The sequence below is a fragment of the Canis lupus genome, chromosome 16 (assembly GCF_003254725.2).
Source record: "Canis lupus dingo isolate Sandy chromosome 16, ASM325472v2, whole genome shotgun sequence".
Lineage (NCBI taxonomy): Eukaryota > Metazoa > Chordata > Mammalia > Carnivora > Canidae > Canis > Canis lupus.
In genome coordinates, this window is record NC_064258.1 from 41149236 (window position 1) to 41170154 (window position 20919).

Consider the following 20919-nt stretch of genomic DNA (forward strand, 5'->3'; position numbering starts at 1 on the left):
CTAAGAACGGGCCTCATGTAAGGCTCCAAACTCAGTGCAGAATCTGCTTGAGATTATCTCTCCCTTTCCTTCTGCCCCTTCCACTCATGCTCTCTCTCTCTCTAAAATAAATAAAATTAAAAAAATATATATATAAACCTGTGTTACACAGACTTAAAAATATAGCATATTCGAATTATAAAAGACTGACAAAATCCCACGTATTGTTATTGCATCAGCTGCAAAGTAGGCCAGTGGTCATTGGGAAGGTATATTCAAATCAAGGGCAGTTTTAATTTTAAAGGCAAAAATCTTCATAAGAATCTATGTGTAATATTCTGAATTGCTACTATAAAAGTCCCCAGTCTGAATAAATCAATCCCCTTTCATGACTGATAGTGGTCGGTATGAAGTGCTAGGACATATACCCTACAATTGAGGAATTAGCCACCATTGCTATGCTTTCAATTGTACCTTCATTGGTTCCTCTGCAGATCCAGAAGAAACCATCTTCACCCCAGCTAATGCCCCAGCCGTTTTTAACAATCCATCAATCCATCCCAGAGGCTGCGTCAGTGCCAGAGCCTACCAGCTAAACAGCATGATTAGTCAGTTCAAAGAGGTTGAAAGGGCCTCTCAAACCAGTGTGATAGTAGATCCCCTTGTGGCAGTGGAGGAAGTCTTCACAGACTTCAAAAGCAATTGCCATGGGCCCGTGACAAGCTCAAGCTTCCTCAGGGCTTTAAATTCACTGCAGCCCCCCTAGCAGCCTCCCACATAGTAGTACCTAGAGGTGTAGTGACAAAAGCAGTCCTCCTTTGATTGGCATGGTGAGTCATGCCTATGTAGGGAGAGCATACCTCTTCCACCGGCCCAAAATCTTGAGCATATTTTTCTGCAGTGAGGTAAAAGAAGTACCTTCACAGCTTTGAACATGCTGGCTGTAAAAGACAACCTCCTGAAGACTCAAGATTGGGGTCTGAGTATTGTTGGTTAGGATACGGACTCTTGCTTCCAGCATGTCCTTCAGAAGCAAATGCCTGGTTTCAAACAGAAGTAACAAAATTGGTACCACAAATATCTCTCCAATCCCTAGATGCTGGCAAATGTAAAATGTTTTCATGTATGTCTGCAGTCAGTGATGCAGCTTTGGGCATTAGGACTCTCTGGCTGTGGCTACCACCTCTCCTAATCATTTCTATCAGGGTAAGGGTCTCATATTCCATGTATGTGGTTGCAGTCCAAGACTTCTGAATGGCATTGATTGCTTTCACAAAGTCATGGTTATATTTGTAGAGCCCATAGGATAATTTTCCTGGAGATTCTCAAGGTATGCAGTGTTTGTTCACATTCTCAGAGGTAGATCCCACCTTAGTTCCAGTGAACAAAGCTTCATTCCCACCCAGCACATCATGTATTGATCCAGCCATGGTCATGAGACCATGCCACAAGGCAGTAACTGGTTACCTTGCTGCCCTCTTCTTTACACTTAAAAAAGGCAAACCATGTGTAGTCATTCATCACAATCCCAAAGCCTTGACTGTAAATGATGATGAAATGTTCATTATTGGCAAAATTATCACATGCTGTATCTGATACTACATTTTTTTTGATGGTCCCATAACTGAGCAGTTGACGTCATTCTGGGAACCAAGGGGGCTCACTGGGAAGACCCAGATACCCAGCAGCTCAGGGTGGGTGCATTTGGCATGTGTGGCAGTGTGTGGTGCCAACAAAAGAGAGGAGCAGCAGGAGGGCAGTGGGCAGCCAGCAGAGCCAAGGACCCTTGCTGGTGCAGCCCCAGAGGAGAGGAGGAGGAGAGAGGAGTCACCAAGGAGTAGTGGGGAGAGAGTCTAATTGGTAATAATTATCATACCATGCCAAGATAAAAAAACTACATTTTCCTGAGCTTAAGCAACTTGCCCAAGATTGGGTAGTTAGTATGTGGAAGAGCCAGTCTTTGTACTCCCAAGTTTTGATTTCAGAAGACATACTTGAAAGTACTGCCCTCTATTTCCTCTCTAAGAGAGAATAAGTTTTTCTAAGCCCTTTTAGAGAAAGAAAATTAAAACAGGAAGCTCTCCCAATCTAAGTATTGCTAAAACAAATTATTTTCATGCAATGCATACAAACAACTGAAATGCTAGTCACAAATCATTCTCATTTCTTCATTAAAGCATAATGAGAAAGTCTTTCTAATTCAAATTACTATATACACTTAAAAGAAATAAAATGACTTTATAAATATTCTATAATTCAAATTAGTTAAAAAGGATGGATTTTAAATATTTATATTTTAGGTTTTTTGTACATACTACAAAATATAAATTTGAAATAGTACAAATGTTATATTAAAATGTAAATGAGAGGGATCCCTGGGTGGCGCAGCGGTTTAGCGCCTGCCTTTGGCCCAGGGCGCGATCCTGGAGACCCGGGATCGAATCCCATGTCGGGCTCCCGGTGCATGGAGCCTGCTTCTCCCTCTGCCTGTGTCTCTGCCTCTCTCTCTCTCTCTCTCTCTCTCTCTCTCCTCTGTGACTATCATGAATAAATAAATAAAATCTTTAAAAAAAAAATGTAAATGAGAATCTAATATATCTGAAATTCATCACTAGAAGAGAGTGTATTACTGATACATGACATAACCTAACTATACATAATTCTAGGTGCCTGACAAAGCATTTATAGGCATGGCACCTACTGGGATACAGGGCTTTCAATGTTAAAACTGGAACACCCAGGCAGACTGGGATAAGCTTGTCCCCCTAATTCTGGAGAGGTCCCCTTCTCAGAGGTCCTATCTCTGGAGCAAGGAAAGCCACGGTCCACGAAAGACACAAATGTCTGGAGAAACATCTTTATGATGTGATATAATGTGGGAAAAATGCATGTCAGAATGTATGCTTTCTTGTGAAGTTAGGCAATTATATTTTTTTTCTGCTTAATTAGGTCCCAAATTTTTCCTAGAGATGGAGAATAACTAAAAAAACATCCATCTGGTTCAGGATCTTTCACATAGAGTGATATTAAAAAATTTTTTAAATAGTCAAATATGACAAAATTCCTATACTTAGCTTTGCTTGATCTGAGAGATTAAGCATCACCCAGAGTTATATCTTTATATGCATCTGTAACTGGCACATCCAATATTTACTACTTTAGCACATTTTTAATGAATATTCTGATTAGGGGCTTGATAACTACAAATTCATGAAATTTATGATATTTTGCTGAAATTGTCTCACTATGGTGCATCTGAGAAAATGTCCTACCGTGCATAGCCAAAAAAGCTATATTCATATTTTATAACTGATATTTACTGGATGGTAGCAAAGACATTTTAATTAAGTTAGGATTAAATTTAACAGATTTAACTAATTCACAGCTATGACAAGTGAAACTCAGTTTGGACCCAGGTTTCTCATGAATTCATCCCAGTGACAACTAGGCTAATTAATTAATTAATTAATTAGAATACCATTGGGTCATTATTAAGTTCATTATGACTAAAATAAAATAATTAAAAATCCAAAAGGAAGTTACATTTTAAATTATGGCAAGGATCTTAGCAAAATAATACTAAATGAGTGGCAGCAGTCCCCAAATAATACATCCAGTTCTATAACTTTATAGAAAGTTAAAAACAGCTTTAAAAAATATGCTTTTTAATAGATACATATAAGTGCAATAAAATTATATAAAAAGGAAATCAAGAAATGTTTCCTACACAAATCAATTGGGAAGAAGTCGGAGTACCAGGTGGTCGGGGAGAACCATCTGTTTAGTTTGTATTTGCTGTTCATAGTGCTTATTACATTATTTTACTAAAAATAAATAAATATGTGAATGAATGAAAGCCAGCCAAACTTCAAAAACGAAGAGTGCGTTTCATATTGAGGATTACAATTTTCCCAATCCTGACTACGTAAAGTTTCTTAATATATAATCTTACCGTCCTATTTAAATCCTCACTGGTGGAGTCAGGGAGACCAAGTAGAAAATCCAGATTAATTTCCCTGTCTCCAGTGTTTCCTTCTCCATTTTGGCCTACATGTCCCTGCTACCTTCTCTCAGAACTTCAAAAGCTTCACGAAGACCAAGTCAAGGGCCCGTGTGATGCAGGTAGGATCTGCCTCCTTTCTCCTCTCATTGCTTCCTTCACTCAACACTGTGCCCCTTCACCCCAGTCCTCCCTCTTCTGTTTTCCTGTCATTCAGCAACTTCCCTTCCCTAACCAAGTCGTACTTCCTGGGAGGGCCTAGCTCAAGGCCACCATGTCGACCAACTACTTGATCTGAGCTCTGTTTCCACTCTGTGCCCCAGAGCACAGCATATGTATCTGTATAATTGAATTTATCTAGAGCATTTAATTTTGCATTGTTAATTTAGCAAGCTTTTAGTGGCGATTTACTTCTATCAATGAGGCAATAAACACATTTAGAAGAAAAACTTTGACCAAACCATATGCAATGCCCTCAAAGAGTTTTTAGTCTGGAATTATTTACATTCTTATTTTACTTGTTCTACTTGATAATTTTTTTTAAAAAGACAGTATCAATAGATTTCACCTTTGTATACATCTTAGTACTTACCACTCTATAGGTAATTTACTGACATTACTTTCAAATCTACCCATGGATTTTTTTTTCACTTCAGAGACCACAAATCTAACCAAGGATTGCTATGCCATTCTTCATTTTGTGTCTTTTTCTATGATCATGTCTGAATAAATACTGAAATTCCTAAGTCAGTTCTATCTTACTAAAACATCAGTGAAGAAAAAACTCACACCAACCAAAAGCTAACATCCTACTTGCAAGATCTGGAAGTGATTTCTCCTAGTAATAAGACTTCAAATGCTGCAATAAGAATCACCATCCTAGGCTGAAAATAATAAAAAAAAAATTTTAAGGTAATTTGGAAATAAAAGATAACTTAAAAAATCACCATCCTAGGCAATGCCCTCTGCTTTAGAGAAGATGTTCTAAGATTAATTGTCTTCACTGGGACCTGTTTTCTCATGTGGCAAGAGACAGCCATGCATGTACCAGTAATTCAAAACAGCAAAGGCCTTTGCACCTACGAATGTTGGTCTTTATCCCTTGTTTAAAAATATGATGGTTTGCACCAGGTAAAATACTTCTTTCCTCCAACTCCATTGCAACTGTTGGTGACCATGTGACACAGTGACACAGTTCTAAGCAATGAAACAGAAACAGGAATGTCCTAAGTGGAACTTTCATAAATAAAGTTCCTAAGTTCCTAAGTGGAACTTTCATAAATAAAACATTTTCCAAGTTAAAAAGAAATTGGACACCCACCTTTCCTCTTTGTCCTTTTCCTCTTAAAGATACTCATTATAAATACACATGTATGTGTGTGTATGTATATATACTCATTAAATATAATATGTATCCATTACATATTTTAAAATATTTATATATTTAATATATAAAATATATAATGGGTATATATGTATATATACATATACATGGGTAAGTATGGTATACCATATATATAATCTTCATATACATATATATAATTGTGCTTAGATTTGGTTCAGCCATTTCTCAATCATCAGAATAAGCCACATTGATAGGATGCCTGAGAGGCTCAGCAGTTGAGCATCTGCCTTTGGCTGAGGATATGATCCTGGTCCCAGGATTGAGTCCCACATTGGGCTCCTTGCCAGGTGCCTGCTTCTCCCTCTGCCTGTGTCTCTGCCTCTCTCTGTGTGTCTCTCATGAATAAATAAAATCTTTAAAAAATAAATAAAAAGAATGAGTCACATTGTTTTGGAGGTTCAGCAGCTAGAGAAGCCTTGGTTCTCAGCCACTTCCTTGACCCCCTGTGTCAGCTCTGGACTTCCTAGCTCTAGACTTCTGGTCATGTGAGAACAAGACTCCATCAGTTAAACCACTGTGGTTCTTTTCCTTACTTTCAGACTAAAGCAATTCTAACTGACATAACATCCCTGCTTACTAGCCACAATGAGGCTGGATTCACTTCCTGTCCACAGAATGAATTAAAAATGCCAAGAAAGTATGGAGATTAGAAAATTTTTCTGTACCACAAGAGAACATAGCTTCATGAACAGATTCCTTTAAAGGATACTACAGGAAATAAAATTCTAGAAACACTGTCATCTCTTTGCAATGAAATTCAAAGGATAACCCTTTGAAATAAGAGCACAGATGAGAGGATAAGACAGCATACTGGCATGAAAAGGAATTTGGCTAGAAGGTAAGTCAAAATGAAAGGAAATAAATTAAAAGCAAGATGGCAAAATTAATATCTTCATGAGATTAGAATCACTCAATATTAGATTCGCTAAAGAACAAAGCCAACACTGCTGAAAATTGAATAGTAATGTGTAGAACAAATTTGAACAGCTGCCTCCAAGATATGAGAAATGAACAGAGATTAAAATCATGAGAGAAGAAAAAGTAGATGCAAGTTGATGGAAAAATGATGTGCAACATAATTTGTGTTCCTGAAAAAGGAGCCATCTTAACTAAAACAATAAATTTTAGTTATGATAGGATGATGTATTCCTAAACAAAAGAAAGCTTTGAGTCTACAGATGAAAAAGTCTCATAGATTAACAGACAACATTAATAAGGGCAAAAACACGAAGTGATTCTGTTGAAATTCATAATTTCAAGGGTGATGAAAATACCATAAGTGTATTTCTTGACTAGACAGAAAGTTTGCCTCCAAAGGGGAAAATAATCAGACTAAACTCAGACTTCTCCATATCAAATAGAAAGAAGTAGGCCAACATTGATAGAGTTTTAGATGGTAAAACTTAAAACCAATATATCAGCACATCAAATATTTTTTAAATATGAAGAACAAACAAACATATTATCAGATATGCAAAAATTGAAATGTCAATTTTACTCTTAAATGTGAAAAACTTAAACATCAAATTTTCAAAGTATTAATCAAAAAATTAAAGAATTAATCAAAAGTTAATTGAATTATATAGTACCAAAAATGATAGACTAAGATATAGGTTTTTTAAGCCATACATTAGAAAAACAGTGAAAAATGTAGGAAATCATTGCCATGTATTATAAATGAAATAAGAATTATAAAATGGATGTGCTGATTGATTTTATTTTAATAATGTGTGTAAGTGGATAGAAAAATACTGAACAAAATACAACAAAATACTTACTCTCATTTAAGGTATGTAATTTTTCTGTTCCTCAAAATTTTTTGTATTTTTCTCTAATAAATGAAAAATGAATAGTATTTTTAATCACATCTCCACTTTCCTCCTTTTGGGTGAATTTCTAGTATGTCAGCTCTAGTGTCTTCCTGGTGTTTTTGAAAGCTTCCTTTCTGTATCTTTTGGTAACGTTTGGAGTTGTGATAAGAATTTATAACATTGTATCACTTATTAGGTAAAACGACTATGTTCTGATCTGCTTTATTGCAAGTGACAATCTTCATAAATCAAATTTGCTATTTTGCATCTGTCAAGAAAATACCCAGCAATTTATGTTTTAATAACTTTCTTTCAAAGCTGTGAATCTCCAGAAGCTGAGTTTTCAATATGTAGACCTATTCAGTCATGATTTTTGTTTTCAGTATAAAGCCATAAATATTTTGGAACTGTAAATTCACCTCTAGTCTCTCCTCTTATACCAGTTTCCCTTTTCAGTTTTGCAGAATTACACTCATATCTAATATACCTCTTATATATAATACCTCCTATGTAATAATACCTCTTATATATCTAATACAGTTTAGTTTTATAAGAATATATGGAATCATAGACTTTTTTTCAGTTAGCATTGCACTTTTCTATAGTAAACAGAGTTACAGGGTTAACTGAAAGAAAAAAAGTCTTTTTATTTTCTTAGCTGTTTTCTAGAATGATGAAGATTTTCATGGTAAAGCTCAGCAGCATAGTACTGGCCCTTGGCATTAAACTAGGGAGTTGAGGCTGCCAGCTCAAAGAAATATATGAACTTGAAAAAAATAGATTGTTTGTATTATTTTCTGAAGGTTATTTTATGGGCTCTTAGGTTCTTAACTCCCCTCAAAACACACCAAAATTCACAGTGAGAGCCGTAAGCAGACCCAGGTAGCACGGATTCTCAACTTCCTCAATTGCCACAGGGTCTGCACAGGAGCTGGTGAGAATCCCTCTACTAAACCCAAGATGAAGCATCCAGAGTTTGACAATCTAATTCCCACTCTGCCCCTGGCTTGCCAGCCATCTCTGATAAGGCACTTATCTGGTCTGTGCCCATAGCAACCTACAAAGGGAGAATAATATTTAGATCCCAGCTCTCTAGGATGCTGTGATCGTTAACTCATAATTTATGTTGAAGCTAAGAGGAGCATAGATATGCTTGGAGTTATCAGCATATTCAAATAAACTCCAAAATCCTAGGTATCTCAACTTTCTCATCCCTGACTAACTACTTTACAGACAAGGAAATGATTTGAAGAGGAAGAGGGTTTTCAATAAGAAAAACCATGTGATAAATATCCTGGATCAACACACTTCTACTGGAATTTCACATTAAAAAATGTATTTCATCTCATGCGTGACTAAGCTCTCTTTCATTCTTTGATCAGATGTAATAACAATTATTTTATTTTTATAAAATTGATCACACTAGCATTTGGGTTATTTTGTGATTTTTCTGGGATCAATTTTTTTGTTCTAATTACTTGATCCTGAATGAAGCAACCAATTGATTTCAGGTATCTCTAGAACCAGAGTAGAGCCCCTCAACACTGGTTACATTCGTGCAGTTTTTCAATGACTATCCTTATAAAGAGGTCATATACTATTGAGAATATATTTTCTCCCACATATTTCCTTTACTTTCTTATAAAAATATAGTCTGATATATATTACATTATCCAAATAAGATAGCAAATGCTAGACACTGAAAAAAAGTAAATTATATAAGCATAAAATCTTATGTGTGCTACCAAAGCGAACACAGGCATAAAATCAAAATGTTATTTTTATTGACAGGTCACATAGCACTGGAGGGGGTTGTTCCTCTGAAATTGGGGTAATAAGGATACTTAGCTTGAAGATAAAAACATTTATTCCTTCAAAATTATTACAGCACTTCTGGTGCATAATAAGTGATCTGTAAGTGTTATCAATATTAAATAATCAATGTGTTACTAATATTTAATAATATTCTATGACAAGAATATATTTCATCCTAATCATACTAAAGTTCTGAATATCTAATAAATAAAATCCAATGTTGTATGTATTTTCAAGCACTTTAGAGAGCTAATGATATAATAATAATTCTAAAATTGTTAAGTTAAAGATTAGAAATCTGAAGTTATCTAAAAATTCAAGCAAAAATCTGATTATTTTGTTCAGTGTTCTTTTGATGTAGACACCATGATATAATGGGGCTACATCATTCTTATCTACTGGGATTTTATAGTTGGGTTTGCCTGCCATTGTGCCTGGTGTAAAATGAATACTCAATACATGAGACCTATTATTATTCATATCACCCGTATTACTTAAACAGATTATATCATAAACTGCCTTGTATTGTCAGCTAAGTGCTCCTACATATTATAGATAAGTGAGTGAGATGAATTCTAGATAGTTAATCAAAGAGTTAAATTAATAAGTGGGAAGGATTCTATGCATTGTTGTGGGCTACATTACACTATGTTGTATCCTACAGTGTATATGTGTGTTTATGTATATAGATACATATATATATGCATCAGACATACACACCATAGTGAAATAGTCTGTATAATTAACTCAAGATCTGCTCCCACCCTTACATATTTTTAAAACTAAAAATATAAAAAAATAAATAAAATAAAAATAAAAATATACACATAAAAACTTAAGACATAATAACACACTCAGATGCTCAGCAGAGAGAAATAAAAACACAGTCATAATAACACACTCATAATAACACACTCAGATAATCATAATAACACACTCATAATAACACACTCATAATAACACAGATGCTCAGCAGAGAGAAACAAAAAACAAAACAATGAGATAACAAATTGATCTTTTAGGAGTCTCACTGGAGAAGAAAGACAAAAATGTAGGGTACAGCAAAATGCCAACAAGGAGAAGACAACTAAACAGGCAATAGAACCTAGCTACTTTCTACCACTCACCGTGTCTCTTGTCTTGGTCTTCTATGCTTTAGGAAATGGAAAGAGCTATTCAAAAATGCTGAAAGATCACTTCCAAACCCAAACCTTCATTTCTGCCACCCCTGAAAACCAGTGCCTTAAACCCTGAACTTGTCTTGTTCTGCCTCAATACTGTTCAAGTGAACAATTCTATTCCAGACACTACCTGATACAGCTTGCACCTTCCCTACCATGATATTTAGCTGGATAATATTTTTGAACCTTACTATTTAAAAAGTTTTGAGGAAGCACATAAGTAAGAGAGCCATAAATGTGGTTTTAAGAAAAAAATCCATGGAAAATACATTCTGTTTCAGGGTAAGTAGGTTAAGGTCTTTGATGGCAGCAAAACACAGACCAAGAGGAACTATAGACCTTTAATATGGTACTCATGTATTTTTGTTTTTGTTGTTGTTAAAGGAAGGGTGAGTTCCAAAGAAATATATAAAATAGCTTTCACCCTCAACCACCTTTGTATTGAGGAGAAAAAATATTCACAATTTAATAGATCATAAAACAAGATAGATGTTGAGTGTTAGCATTCTTGAATTTCTAGAAGGCATTGGCAGTCCTGTTCAGCTCTGGATCCCCATATCATAGCAGTACTCAAAGCTTGAAACACAGGGGTTCCTCCATAAATGTTGGCTGAATGAAAAAAACAAGTATAGTTAGTAGAAGTGAGTAAGAGCAATGTATGTCCCTGTCCAGCTAATCATTTCGTCAAGCCTTTCTTGAATCCCTATGGTTAAAGCTTGGAGGAAGGTCCTTTGGGAATGCAGAGATGGATTAAAAAAATGAATACTACCTTCAGAAATTAATATTTGGTGATCATAATCTCTAAATGAAGTGAAAACTTGCAGGACCAAAGAATATTTATTTCATACAGAAAGGAGAACAAAAAGCAAGTACATCCTTCAAGAGTGACATTGACATGTCTCAGGTAGGATAGGCAAAGTGTTTAACAGAATTGAAAAATATTACATGAAAGATCTACAAAGTACTGCCCACGATAAATGCCAATACAATTAAATAAAATGGGATGAAAACTATGCAAAAATACTACAAAAATAAAGATAAATAAATATTTAGAAATATTTAGAAAGATGAAGAATCAACTGTCAAGGACAAACATTTTTGTCTGCATAAAAATTACAGTTTTCCATTTCCTTTTTTTTAAAAAGATTTTATTTATTTATTCATGAGAGGGGGGGGGGCAGAGACACAAGCAGAGGGAGAAGCAGGCTCCATGCCAGGAGCCCGATGTAGGACTCGATCCTGGGACTCCAGGATTGCACCCTGGGCCAAAGGCAGGCGCCAAACCGCTGAGCCACCCAGGGATCCACAGTTTTCCATTTCAAGATGACCAACTGCATACTAGTGTTTCTCTTTCCCTTTTGAGATCTTGAATATAATGATAAAAGCCTCACAAAGATATAATACATCAACAGTAAGAGAAAAGGTGTAAGCCTGTCGTGAAGGAGATGATTCTAAAATGTTCTACAAGTGTGAGAGAAAAAGAAGCAAAGGGTCCTAAAGCAGTGAAGAGCATCAGCCTGCTCATCAGGAATCTCGGAATGATCTGGATATCTGTATGGTCTGACAGCATAACATTAAGAAACTGAGCACAAGAAAATGGGTTAAAAGTCTCTACACAGGATTTTTTTTAAAAAAGATTTTATTGATTCATTTGAGAGCAAGAGAGAGAACACTAGAGAGGGGAGGGGCAGGGGGAGAAGGAGACGTAGACTCCCCATGGAGCAGGAAGCCCTGCTGAGCGCTCCTTCTCAGACCCCAGGATCATGACCTGAGCCAAAGGCAGATGCTTAACCCACTGAGCCACCCAGGTGCTCCATTATATGGGATTTTTAGCCTATATTGACTTAGATCTGTTGCACCCAGAGTGGTAAAACCAAACATATAGACTCTAAGGAAAAATAAAAGGTCATTGCTAGTAATAATACAATAGTAGAATGAATTACCTGCAGAGAACTAGGGCAGCTAATGTAAGGGCTGATACCCAAGAGTAAGTTCCTCAGTATTCATGCTTTGTGCTTCAAAATTAAAACCAGCTCCCGTTCTGCTGTCTTTAGAAAAAAGCCTTATATCCCACTAGCCCCACTTCACATACCCAGAACCCTCTTGTCAAGTTTTCTATTAAGTTATCCTTTGATGTGGACAAAAATCAATTCCCTTATTTCAAGTACCACTGATAGGCTGGTATCTCTCAAATCTATACCACAATATCAGTTTTTTACTATTTTTAAATCTCAAAAAGCAAAGAACTCTTAATCTACCATCTCTCAAATCTCTTTGCTGTTCTATTCTTATCTTGGTAACTGGCACACCCAGCCCCTAAATTGCTCAAGCCAAAACCTACGAGTCATTGTTGATGCTTCTTTTTCCCCTCAACCCATAAGCAAGTTCTGACAAGTTTGACTCTAAAAGCTACCCCAAACTAGTCCACTTTTCCTTAGGCTCTTAATTATCCTCTTAACTATCTTAACTACCTCTTAACTACCCTACCTTCACCTCTCCTCTGGATTTCCTACAAAACATTCAGAATTATTCTGATTCCCTACAATGCATTCTCCATTGAGAAGCCAGAATGATCTTCTTAGAATGTCAATCAAAAGTTATATCCCTCCTAGGGATGCCTGGGTGGCTCAGTGGTTGAGTGTCTGTCTTCAGCTCAGGGTGTGATCCCAGAGTCCCAGGATTGAGTCCCAAATCAGGCTTCCTGCATAAAGCCTGCTTCTCCCTCTGCCTGTGTCTCTGCCTCACTCTCCTCTTTCTGTGTCTCTCATGAATAAATAAATATAATCTTAAAAAAAAAAAAAGTTATATCCCTCCTAAAATTCACCCTGAGGACTCCCTTCTCACTCACAATGAAATCCAAACCCTTTACCAAGGCTAGAGGGCCTCGAGTGACATTGCCGTGCTAGTTTTCCTTACTTCATCTCATGTATACCTCTTTTTTTCTCACTCTGCTGTAAACACTCTGGTCTGGGGCTCTTTAGAGATTTCTGAAGACTGTCTCAACCTCAGCATATTTGTAATTGCTTTCCTGCTGCCTGAAATGCTCTTCCCCAGATCTTCACATGGATAGCCACCATTTTTTTTTTCTTTAAAGTCTCAGGTTCCTTAGACAGGTTTTCCCTGACCACCTAGTCATTCTCTATCATATGAATAAGCTTCCAAATTTTTCTTCATGGTACTTGTACCATGAACAAGTTCTTATATTTATTTTTTTGTCTACTTATATATATATTTTGCACTCCAGGATGAAAGCTCCATGGGGCATAGTTGTCAGTTTTGTTTCTGACAGTATCCACAGTGCCTAGAACAGTGCCTGGGGCACAATAAGTGTTCAAAAGTCTTTGCTGAATAATTGTTCAAAAATGCCCAAAAATGAAAAAAAAATTTATTTTTTTTTTAAATTTTTTTTTTTATTTTATTTATGATAGTCACAGTGAGAGAGAGAGAGATAGATACAGGCAGAGACACAGGCAGAGGGAGAAGGAGGCTCCATGCACCGGGAGCCCGACGTGGGATTCGATCCCAGGTCTCTAGGATCGCGCCCTGGGCCAAAGGCAGGCGCTAAACCGCTGCGCCACCCAGGGATCCCTGAAAAAAAAATTTAAAAAGCCCAATATCAACCAAAATAAAATCAACCTCAGGAGACAAAAACAAAAACAAAACAAAACAAAAACAAAACTTACATGGTAGCAAAATAGTAACTTTTAAAGTGGTTTAACTATTAACTCAAGTTAATTTGAGCATAAAATGTAAGAATTTGAAAATCAGAGTTCATAGACACCAGAAAGATTATTTTTAGAATATCTAAAATAGCCACTCACATGTAATGCTAAAGCAAGTATGAACTTTTAGAAGCATTCTGGGAAGCAATTCAATAGTGTCTGTCAATAACTAAATGCACATACCCTCCACCCCAGTAATTCTCCTTTTGGAATCAATTCAACAGGTACAAAAGCATTAGCATACATGAATGTAGCACCTTAGTATATACTGGAGTATTGTTTACAATTACAAAAAGAAAATGTCCCTGATAGTGGTATCATTGAATAAATTTAGCACATCCATAAAATAGAGTATCTGGCAGCTATGTTCTATGCTTAAAAATGAGTTAGGGGGATCCCTGGGTGGCGCAGCGGTTTGGCGCCTGCCTTTGACCCAGGGCGCGATCCTGGAGACCCGGGATCGAATCCCACGTCGGGCTCCCGGTGCATGGAGCCTGCTTCTCCCTCTGCCTGTGTCTCTGCCCCTCTCTCTCTCTCTCTCTGTGACTATCATAAATAAATAAAAATTTAAAAAAATAAATAAATAAAAATAAAAAAAATAAAAATAAAAATGAGTTAGGGGCCCTGCAGTCCATTAAGCATTTGACTCTTTTTTTTCTTTTTAAAGATTGTATTTATTTATTTGTGACAAAGAGTGAGAGAGAGCAAGCACGGGTTGTGGGGGGAGGGGGGGAGTGGAGGTGGGCAGAGGGAGAGGAAGAAGCAGTTTCCCTGCTGAGCAGGGAGCTGGGATGGGACGTTGGGGCTCCATCCCAGGATCCTGAGATCATGACCTGAGGCTAAGGCAGATGCTTAACCAATTGAGCCACTCAGTTGCCTAAAGAGTATGACTTTTGATTTCAGCTCAGGGTCTGAATCTCAGGGTCATGAGTTCAAGCCCTGTGTTGGGCTCCATCCTGGGTATGGAGCCCACTTTAGAAAATAAATAAAAATGAGTTAGATCAGTGTTGTAGAAAGAGATTTACTATAAACGATTAAGTTTTTTTTTTTAAAGCAAATTTGGGGGATACCTGGCTGCCTTAGTGGAGCATGTGACTCTTGACCTCTAGATTGTGAGTCCGAGCCCCACACTGGGTATAGAGATTATTTAAAAATAAAATTAAAAAAAGCAAAATTTTTAGAAAGCAAATTTCAAAGAATTATATGGAATAGAATGCTATTTTTGAAACAAAAAAGCTTATTCATACATGTATATGTGGATGTACATATACAGTAGCAGCAGAAAGAAAAATATGAACATATACATATAACTTGGCAATAGAAACCTCAGGGGATGGGGCTTGAGGCATAGCAAAGAAAAAATTCTTTATACATCTCTAGAGCGTTTTCTAATTACGAGAGACATTTAATTCTTGCTTTAAATTCTAAACAAAATATGGAGAAAGGAGAAAAAGTTCAGTGAAATGGAAAGAGAAGAGACAGAGACAGAAATGGAACAACGAAAAGAAGTAATTACCGAATTAAACCTTACCCAAAGAATGAGGAAAAAAATCACGATGAGTCATTTGTACTTTAGAAGAACTCACAAACAACACGAAATCAATAAAATGAGACACCCAAGATGAGAGGATAAGACAACAGAATAAAGTGAAAAACGAGATTGCAAAGCTCAAAAGACAAACTGGGGATCTAAGCAACACTATTACAGAAAAAAAATAAATACATTTGAAATAGCGCAAAACAATATATGGGGCCAAATACTGAATTAGAGGCCAAACAAACGCAGAGAATAAAAAACAGAGATCATGAATCTCTGAGGAGAGAGTTAATAGATACTTCAGACAGATAATGATGATCCAGCAAAAGAAAATCAATTGTTTTTCATTCTGGGGAAATCTTGTATTCTGTCCTATAAATGGAAGAGGGGAAAACAGTATATTTATATATATTTTTAAGATTTTGTTTATTTATTTGAGGGAGAGAGAGCAAGCAGGGCAGAGGTAGGAGAGGGAGAAAGAGACTCCCACTGAGTGGGGAGCCCAATGCAGGGCTCCATCCCAGGACCCTGAGATCACGACCTCAGCTAACCATAGTACATTTATATATTAAAGACTATTTTTCACAAGATGCAAGGGGGGAAAAAGTGGATCTGCTAATTAAAGGAGCTTACCATGTTTAAAAATAAATATGAAACGGCATCATCAAAACTAAGATATATACTGGAAAATTTTCTGAAATTTATAAATGAAAAAAAACAAAAAAACAAAAAAAAACCCAAAGCAACAGGAAAAGAGCCCAAGAAAACAAAAGTAATAACGGAAGAAGAGAGGAAAGGCAGGAGGAAATGAGAAAGAAAGGAGAAAAAAACGAGGCAGGGAGAAAACCAGGCTTGAATACACCAGTAAGTTGAGGAGAGAGTTTGATTAGAAGAACATGAGAGCCAGTGGTTTCCACCTTTTCTGTTAGCTCTCCTTCAAAACCTGCACAGAGGGCAGCAAGCTGCAAAGCATGCCATACTTGCTCAAAATGATTACTTAGATAAAATATAGGCATTTGTATTTTAACTATGAAAAAGGCTTAAGTCAGTGAAGAAGAAAGTTAATGGGAAAATAGCAGATGACAAGGAGTTAGTGGAGAATGTACTTCAGAGATCTGAGAATTCTGAAATCATACCAAATAGATAGTGGAAACTCACTCTTCTCAAAAGAAAAAAATATATAATTTTTTTGAAAAAATATAAATTCTGCCCTTTCTATCCATCTACTTTTTGAGACTAGAACCAGAAATTTGGTCAAAATTTGCAAAGGTGTTAAAACCATGCTCAAGGAAAACCATTCAAAGTTTCCAAATATAACAGAAGACTTTCTATCCTCTGATTCTTAGGGTTGGAGAAGACTGAAAACTAAATTCCTTCTCAAAATCAATAAAAGCAAAGAAACACCTCAGCCAGATTTTAATTTTCTACCAAGTTCCTGCATCACTTGACTTACCTGGATTTCTCATTCCAGTACATATTCATACTCAGCTTCACAGATCATAGGGTGGCATAAATGAATATAAATGCCACACCACTGTTACCCGAGGAGCATTGTTGCCAAGCTTAACCTGGCTGGTCCTGAATCTGGGGACCAGAAAGAGACCAAAAGTCATGGACCCAGAACTTCTCATGAAAGCCTCAGAAAGCAAGGTGTTATATCTGGAAGCACAATTACGTACTGGAGAAGACTGACTGAACCTAATTGGAAAATAAGCGCAGTTAGAGGATTATGTGTTTAAAAAAAAAAAAGGCAAATATGTTTGTATAACAATTACAGACTGCCATAGACTGCCTTAATTCTTTTCTGTAAAATGGTTAGTTGAGATAAGACAGTTTTAAAAGTTCTACATTGTGATAGATCCAGAGAAATAAAAAGAAATAGGTAGATAGGTAGGTAAGTAATCCTTTTTAAAAAATGAAATGCCAAGAACCAGAAATAGGAAGTAGTTCAATTAAATTTTATCTTTGACTTAGTCCTCTGGTCTGAATGTTACTAAAAACATATTTCAGTGATAGCAAAAGATCTTTGGAATATACATTAAAAATCAACATCTTTCTAATGAATGAGATATAGTTAAAGTTGAACTTAAATCAGTTAAATCAAGGAAGAAATAATGGAAACCCATTGATCTGAACAAACCATGATTTTCTAGATCAGAGTGCAACTACTTAAGTGCAATGAAAATAATTCCAGGTCATGTCTTGATCCTATAAAAATCTGTCGTCTGTGATATTGGATTTTGCATTGGATTCTCAAAGGTCAGAAAAATAGCAGGAAAGCTATGGTTACACTTTATCCATAAATCATTTTGTATTCATGGAGGAACTGCTTCATTGCTAGGAGAACTGTCTAGAAACCAGATTGAAAGTGTCTATGATTGAGTAGGTTCCAGATGGTCAGTGATCTGCATAATGACCACACATTTCAGAACTTAGAAAAAAGTGTGTGTGTGTGTATGTGTGTGTCAAAGTTTGCTGAGATTAAGACACTTTTCAAATCTTTACCTTTTTATAGATTCAGAACTGCTATCATCAGTCATGGATCTATTTATGACATTAAACTCTTAAAAAGTCATTATTATTCATCAAAACCATTCTTTAATAGAGATGGGATAAAATCATGTACTATCAGGTACTTGTTTTTTTTGCTACTCACTTTTCTAAAAATTCTAGAAGTTCTATATAGTTCAAATACTCCCTGACATGGTGATACCATACTATTCTTTCTTTACATAGAGTATATATTAACAAACACACACAGAACTTACGAATTTGCAATCATTCCTACAGCCATAGCTAGACTTTGTCACTAGCGATAACAACACTTTCTTTATAGTCTCAATTTCAAGATTCCCATTCTTTGACTACCACTTTTTAATTTTTTCACTCACTTCCGGTAGGACCCCATTTCAAACAATCTTTAGTCCTCACAGAACTGCCAATCCATCATCACCTCTACCTTTTACTTTTGAACCCCTGGCTCCTACTTCTCTCTTTACCCCACTGAGATGCCATGATTGATTATTATAATCACATTGCTGTTTACAACTCCAATGAGCTCTTCCTCCTTGTCTTTCTCTGACAAAACTAAATATGGGTTAAACCCAACTCTCTGCCTACTCTCTCACCTGAACTTGGGTGAGTGAATTTAGACAAAGAAAAACCCACAATCAGGTTGGCTGGTCTTTTTTGGTTTATATTCATGAGAATGAATGAACTCTCTAATGCTTTCTGAAGTCATATTACACTTTCTCCAGTCCATTTCTACTCCACTAAATTAGATGACTATTTCCCATCTTCTCCTTCCATCCTCAAACTTCCAATCCTTCCTCCCCTTCTTAATCCTCAGAAAATGATCTGGCTTTCTACTTTATTCAAACAATCTGAAAAGAAACCTCACAGACTCCCACAATCATATTGATCCTTTAACTAACATCTTCACTTACTCATCTGTCCTAACTTTCCCCTGAAATAAATTATTCCTTCCCTTTTTTGACTTGTAGACTATAACCCATTCCCTTTAATCTATCCAAGGATATCATTCAGATGATTCTTTCCTCTCTTTGCTATATTATCAATTTCCTCTTACCACTGGATTATTTCTATCACTTTATATTCTATTGATGTTCCACCTGTAAAATAAAATGCCATTCTTTCTTCTAGATAGCACTACATTTGTTTTCCTTCATACCAAAGTTCTTCAAAAGACATGCCTTTTTACTTGGTCTCCAGTTTCTCTCTTAAACTCACTCTAAAAACTCAAGACTCAGTCTTTGGTCTCTTGTCTTCTCAATCTGCATTCCCTGTCCTGATGATCCCATCAGTCTCAGAGTTACAAATCTCATCAACATGCACATAACTCCCAGATGTATCACTTATATCTCCAGTTCAAGCATCTCTCTCAAATACAGGACTGTTTTCCCACTGCCTACAAAAAAACCCTGTAATGGACTAAATGTCTGTGTGCTCCCCACTCCCCCTCCCCCCGTGCCGAATCAATACCTTGAAGCCCTGACCTCCAGCTTGGCTGTATTTGGAGATGAGGCCTCTAAGGAAGTAATTAAGGTTAGATAAAGTCACAAGGGTAGGATCTTGATCTAATAAGATTAGTGCCCTTATAAGAAGACATGTAAGAGAGCCTGCTCTCTCTCTCTAAAAGCATGCAAAGAAAGGCCAATTACAAGTAGCTAGAGAACAGCATCTGCAGGTCATTTTCCTTACCAGAAACATTTGCCAGCATCCTGATTGTGGACTTTTAGTCTCTAGAACTATGAGAAATAAATTTCTATTGTTTAAGCCAGCCAGTCTGTGCTACTTTGTTATAGCAGCCTAATCAGACTAATAAAATCCCCATTTGGATGGTTAAAGAACATCTCAAGCGCAGCATACTCAAAACTAAACTCCTAACCTTTTCCCCAAAACCTGCTCTACCACCTTTATTATTTTTTTTATTGGTGTTCAATTTACCAACATACAGAATAACACCCAGTGCTCATCCCATCAAATGCCCCCCTCAGTGCCCGTCACCCATTCACCCCCACCCCCCGCCCTCCTCCCCTTCCACCACCCCTAGTTCGTTTCCCAGACTTAGGAGTCTTTATGTTCTGTCTCCCTTTCTGATATTTCCCACACATTTCTCATCCCTTCCCTTATATTCCCTTTCACTATTATTTATATTCCCCAAATGAATGAGACCATATAATGTTTGTCCTTCTCCAATTGACTTACTTCACTCAGCATAATACCCTCCAGGTCCATCCACGTTGAAGCAAATGGTGGGTATTTGTCGTTTCTAATGGCTGAGTAATATTCCATTATATACATAAACCACAGCTTCTTTATCCATTCATCTGTCGATGGACACCGAGGCTCCTTCCACAGTTTGGCTATTGTGGACATTGCTGCTAGAAACATCGGGGTGCAGGTGTCCTGGCGTTTCATTGCATCTGTATCTTTGGGGTAAATCCCCAACAGTGCAATTGCTGGGTCGTAGGGCAGGTCTATTTTTAACTCTTTGAGGAACCTCCACAAAGTTTTCCAGAATGGCTGCACCAGTTCACATTCCCACCAACAGGGCAAGAGGGTTTCCTTTTCTCCGCATCCTCTCCAACATTTGTTGTTTCCTGCCTTGTTAATGTTCCCCATTCTCACTGGTGTGAGGTGGTATCTCATTGTGGTTTTGATTTGTATTTCCCTGATGGCAAGGGATGCAGAGCATTTTCTCATGTGCATGTTGGCCATGTCTATGTCTTCCTCTGTGAGATTTCTCTTCATGTCTTTTGCCCATTCATGATTGGATTGTTTGTTTCATTGGTGTTGAGTTTAGAAAGTTCTTTATAGATCTTGGAAACTAGCCCTTTATCTGAAACATCATTTGCAAATACCTTCTCCCATTCTGTAGGTTGTCTTTTAGTTTTGTTGACTGTATCCTTTGCTGTGCAAAAGCTTCTTATCTTGATGAAGTCCCAA

The 20919-nt window shown here is 36.7% G+C and overlaps 1 pseudogene; it reads right to left on the reverse strand.

The window, feature by feature from the left end:
• Positions 1-394: 394 nt before the first annotated feature.
• LOC112670710 (dipeptidyl peptidase 1-like) lies at positions 395-18244 on the reverse strand (annotated as a pseudogene).
• Positions 18245-20919: the final 2675 nt, after the last annotated feature.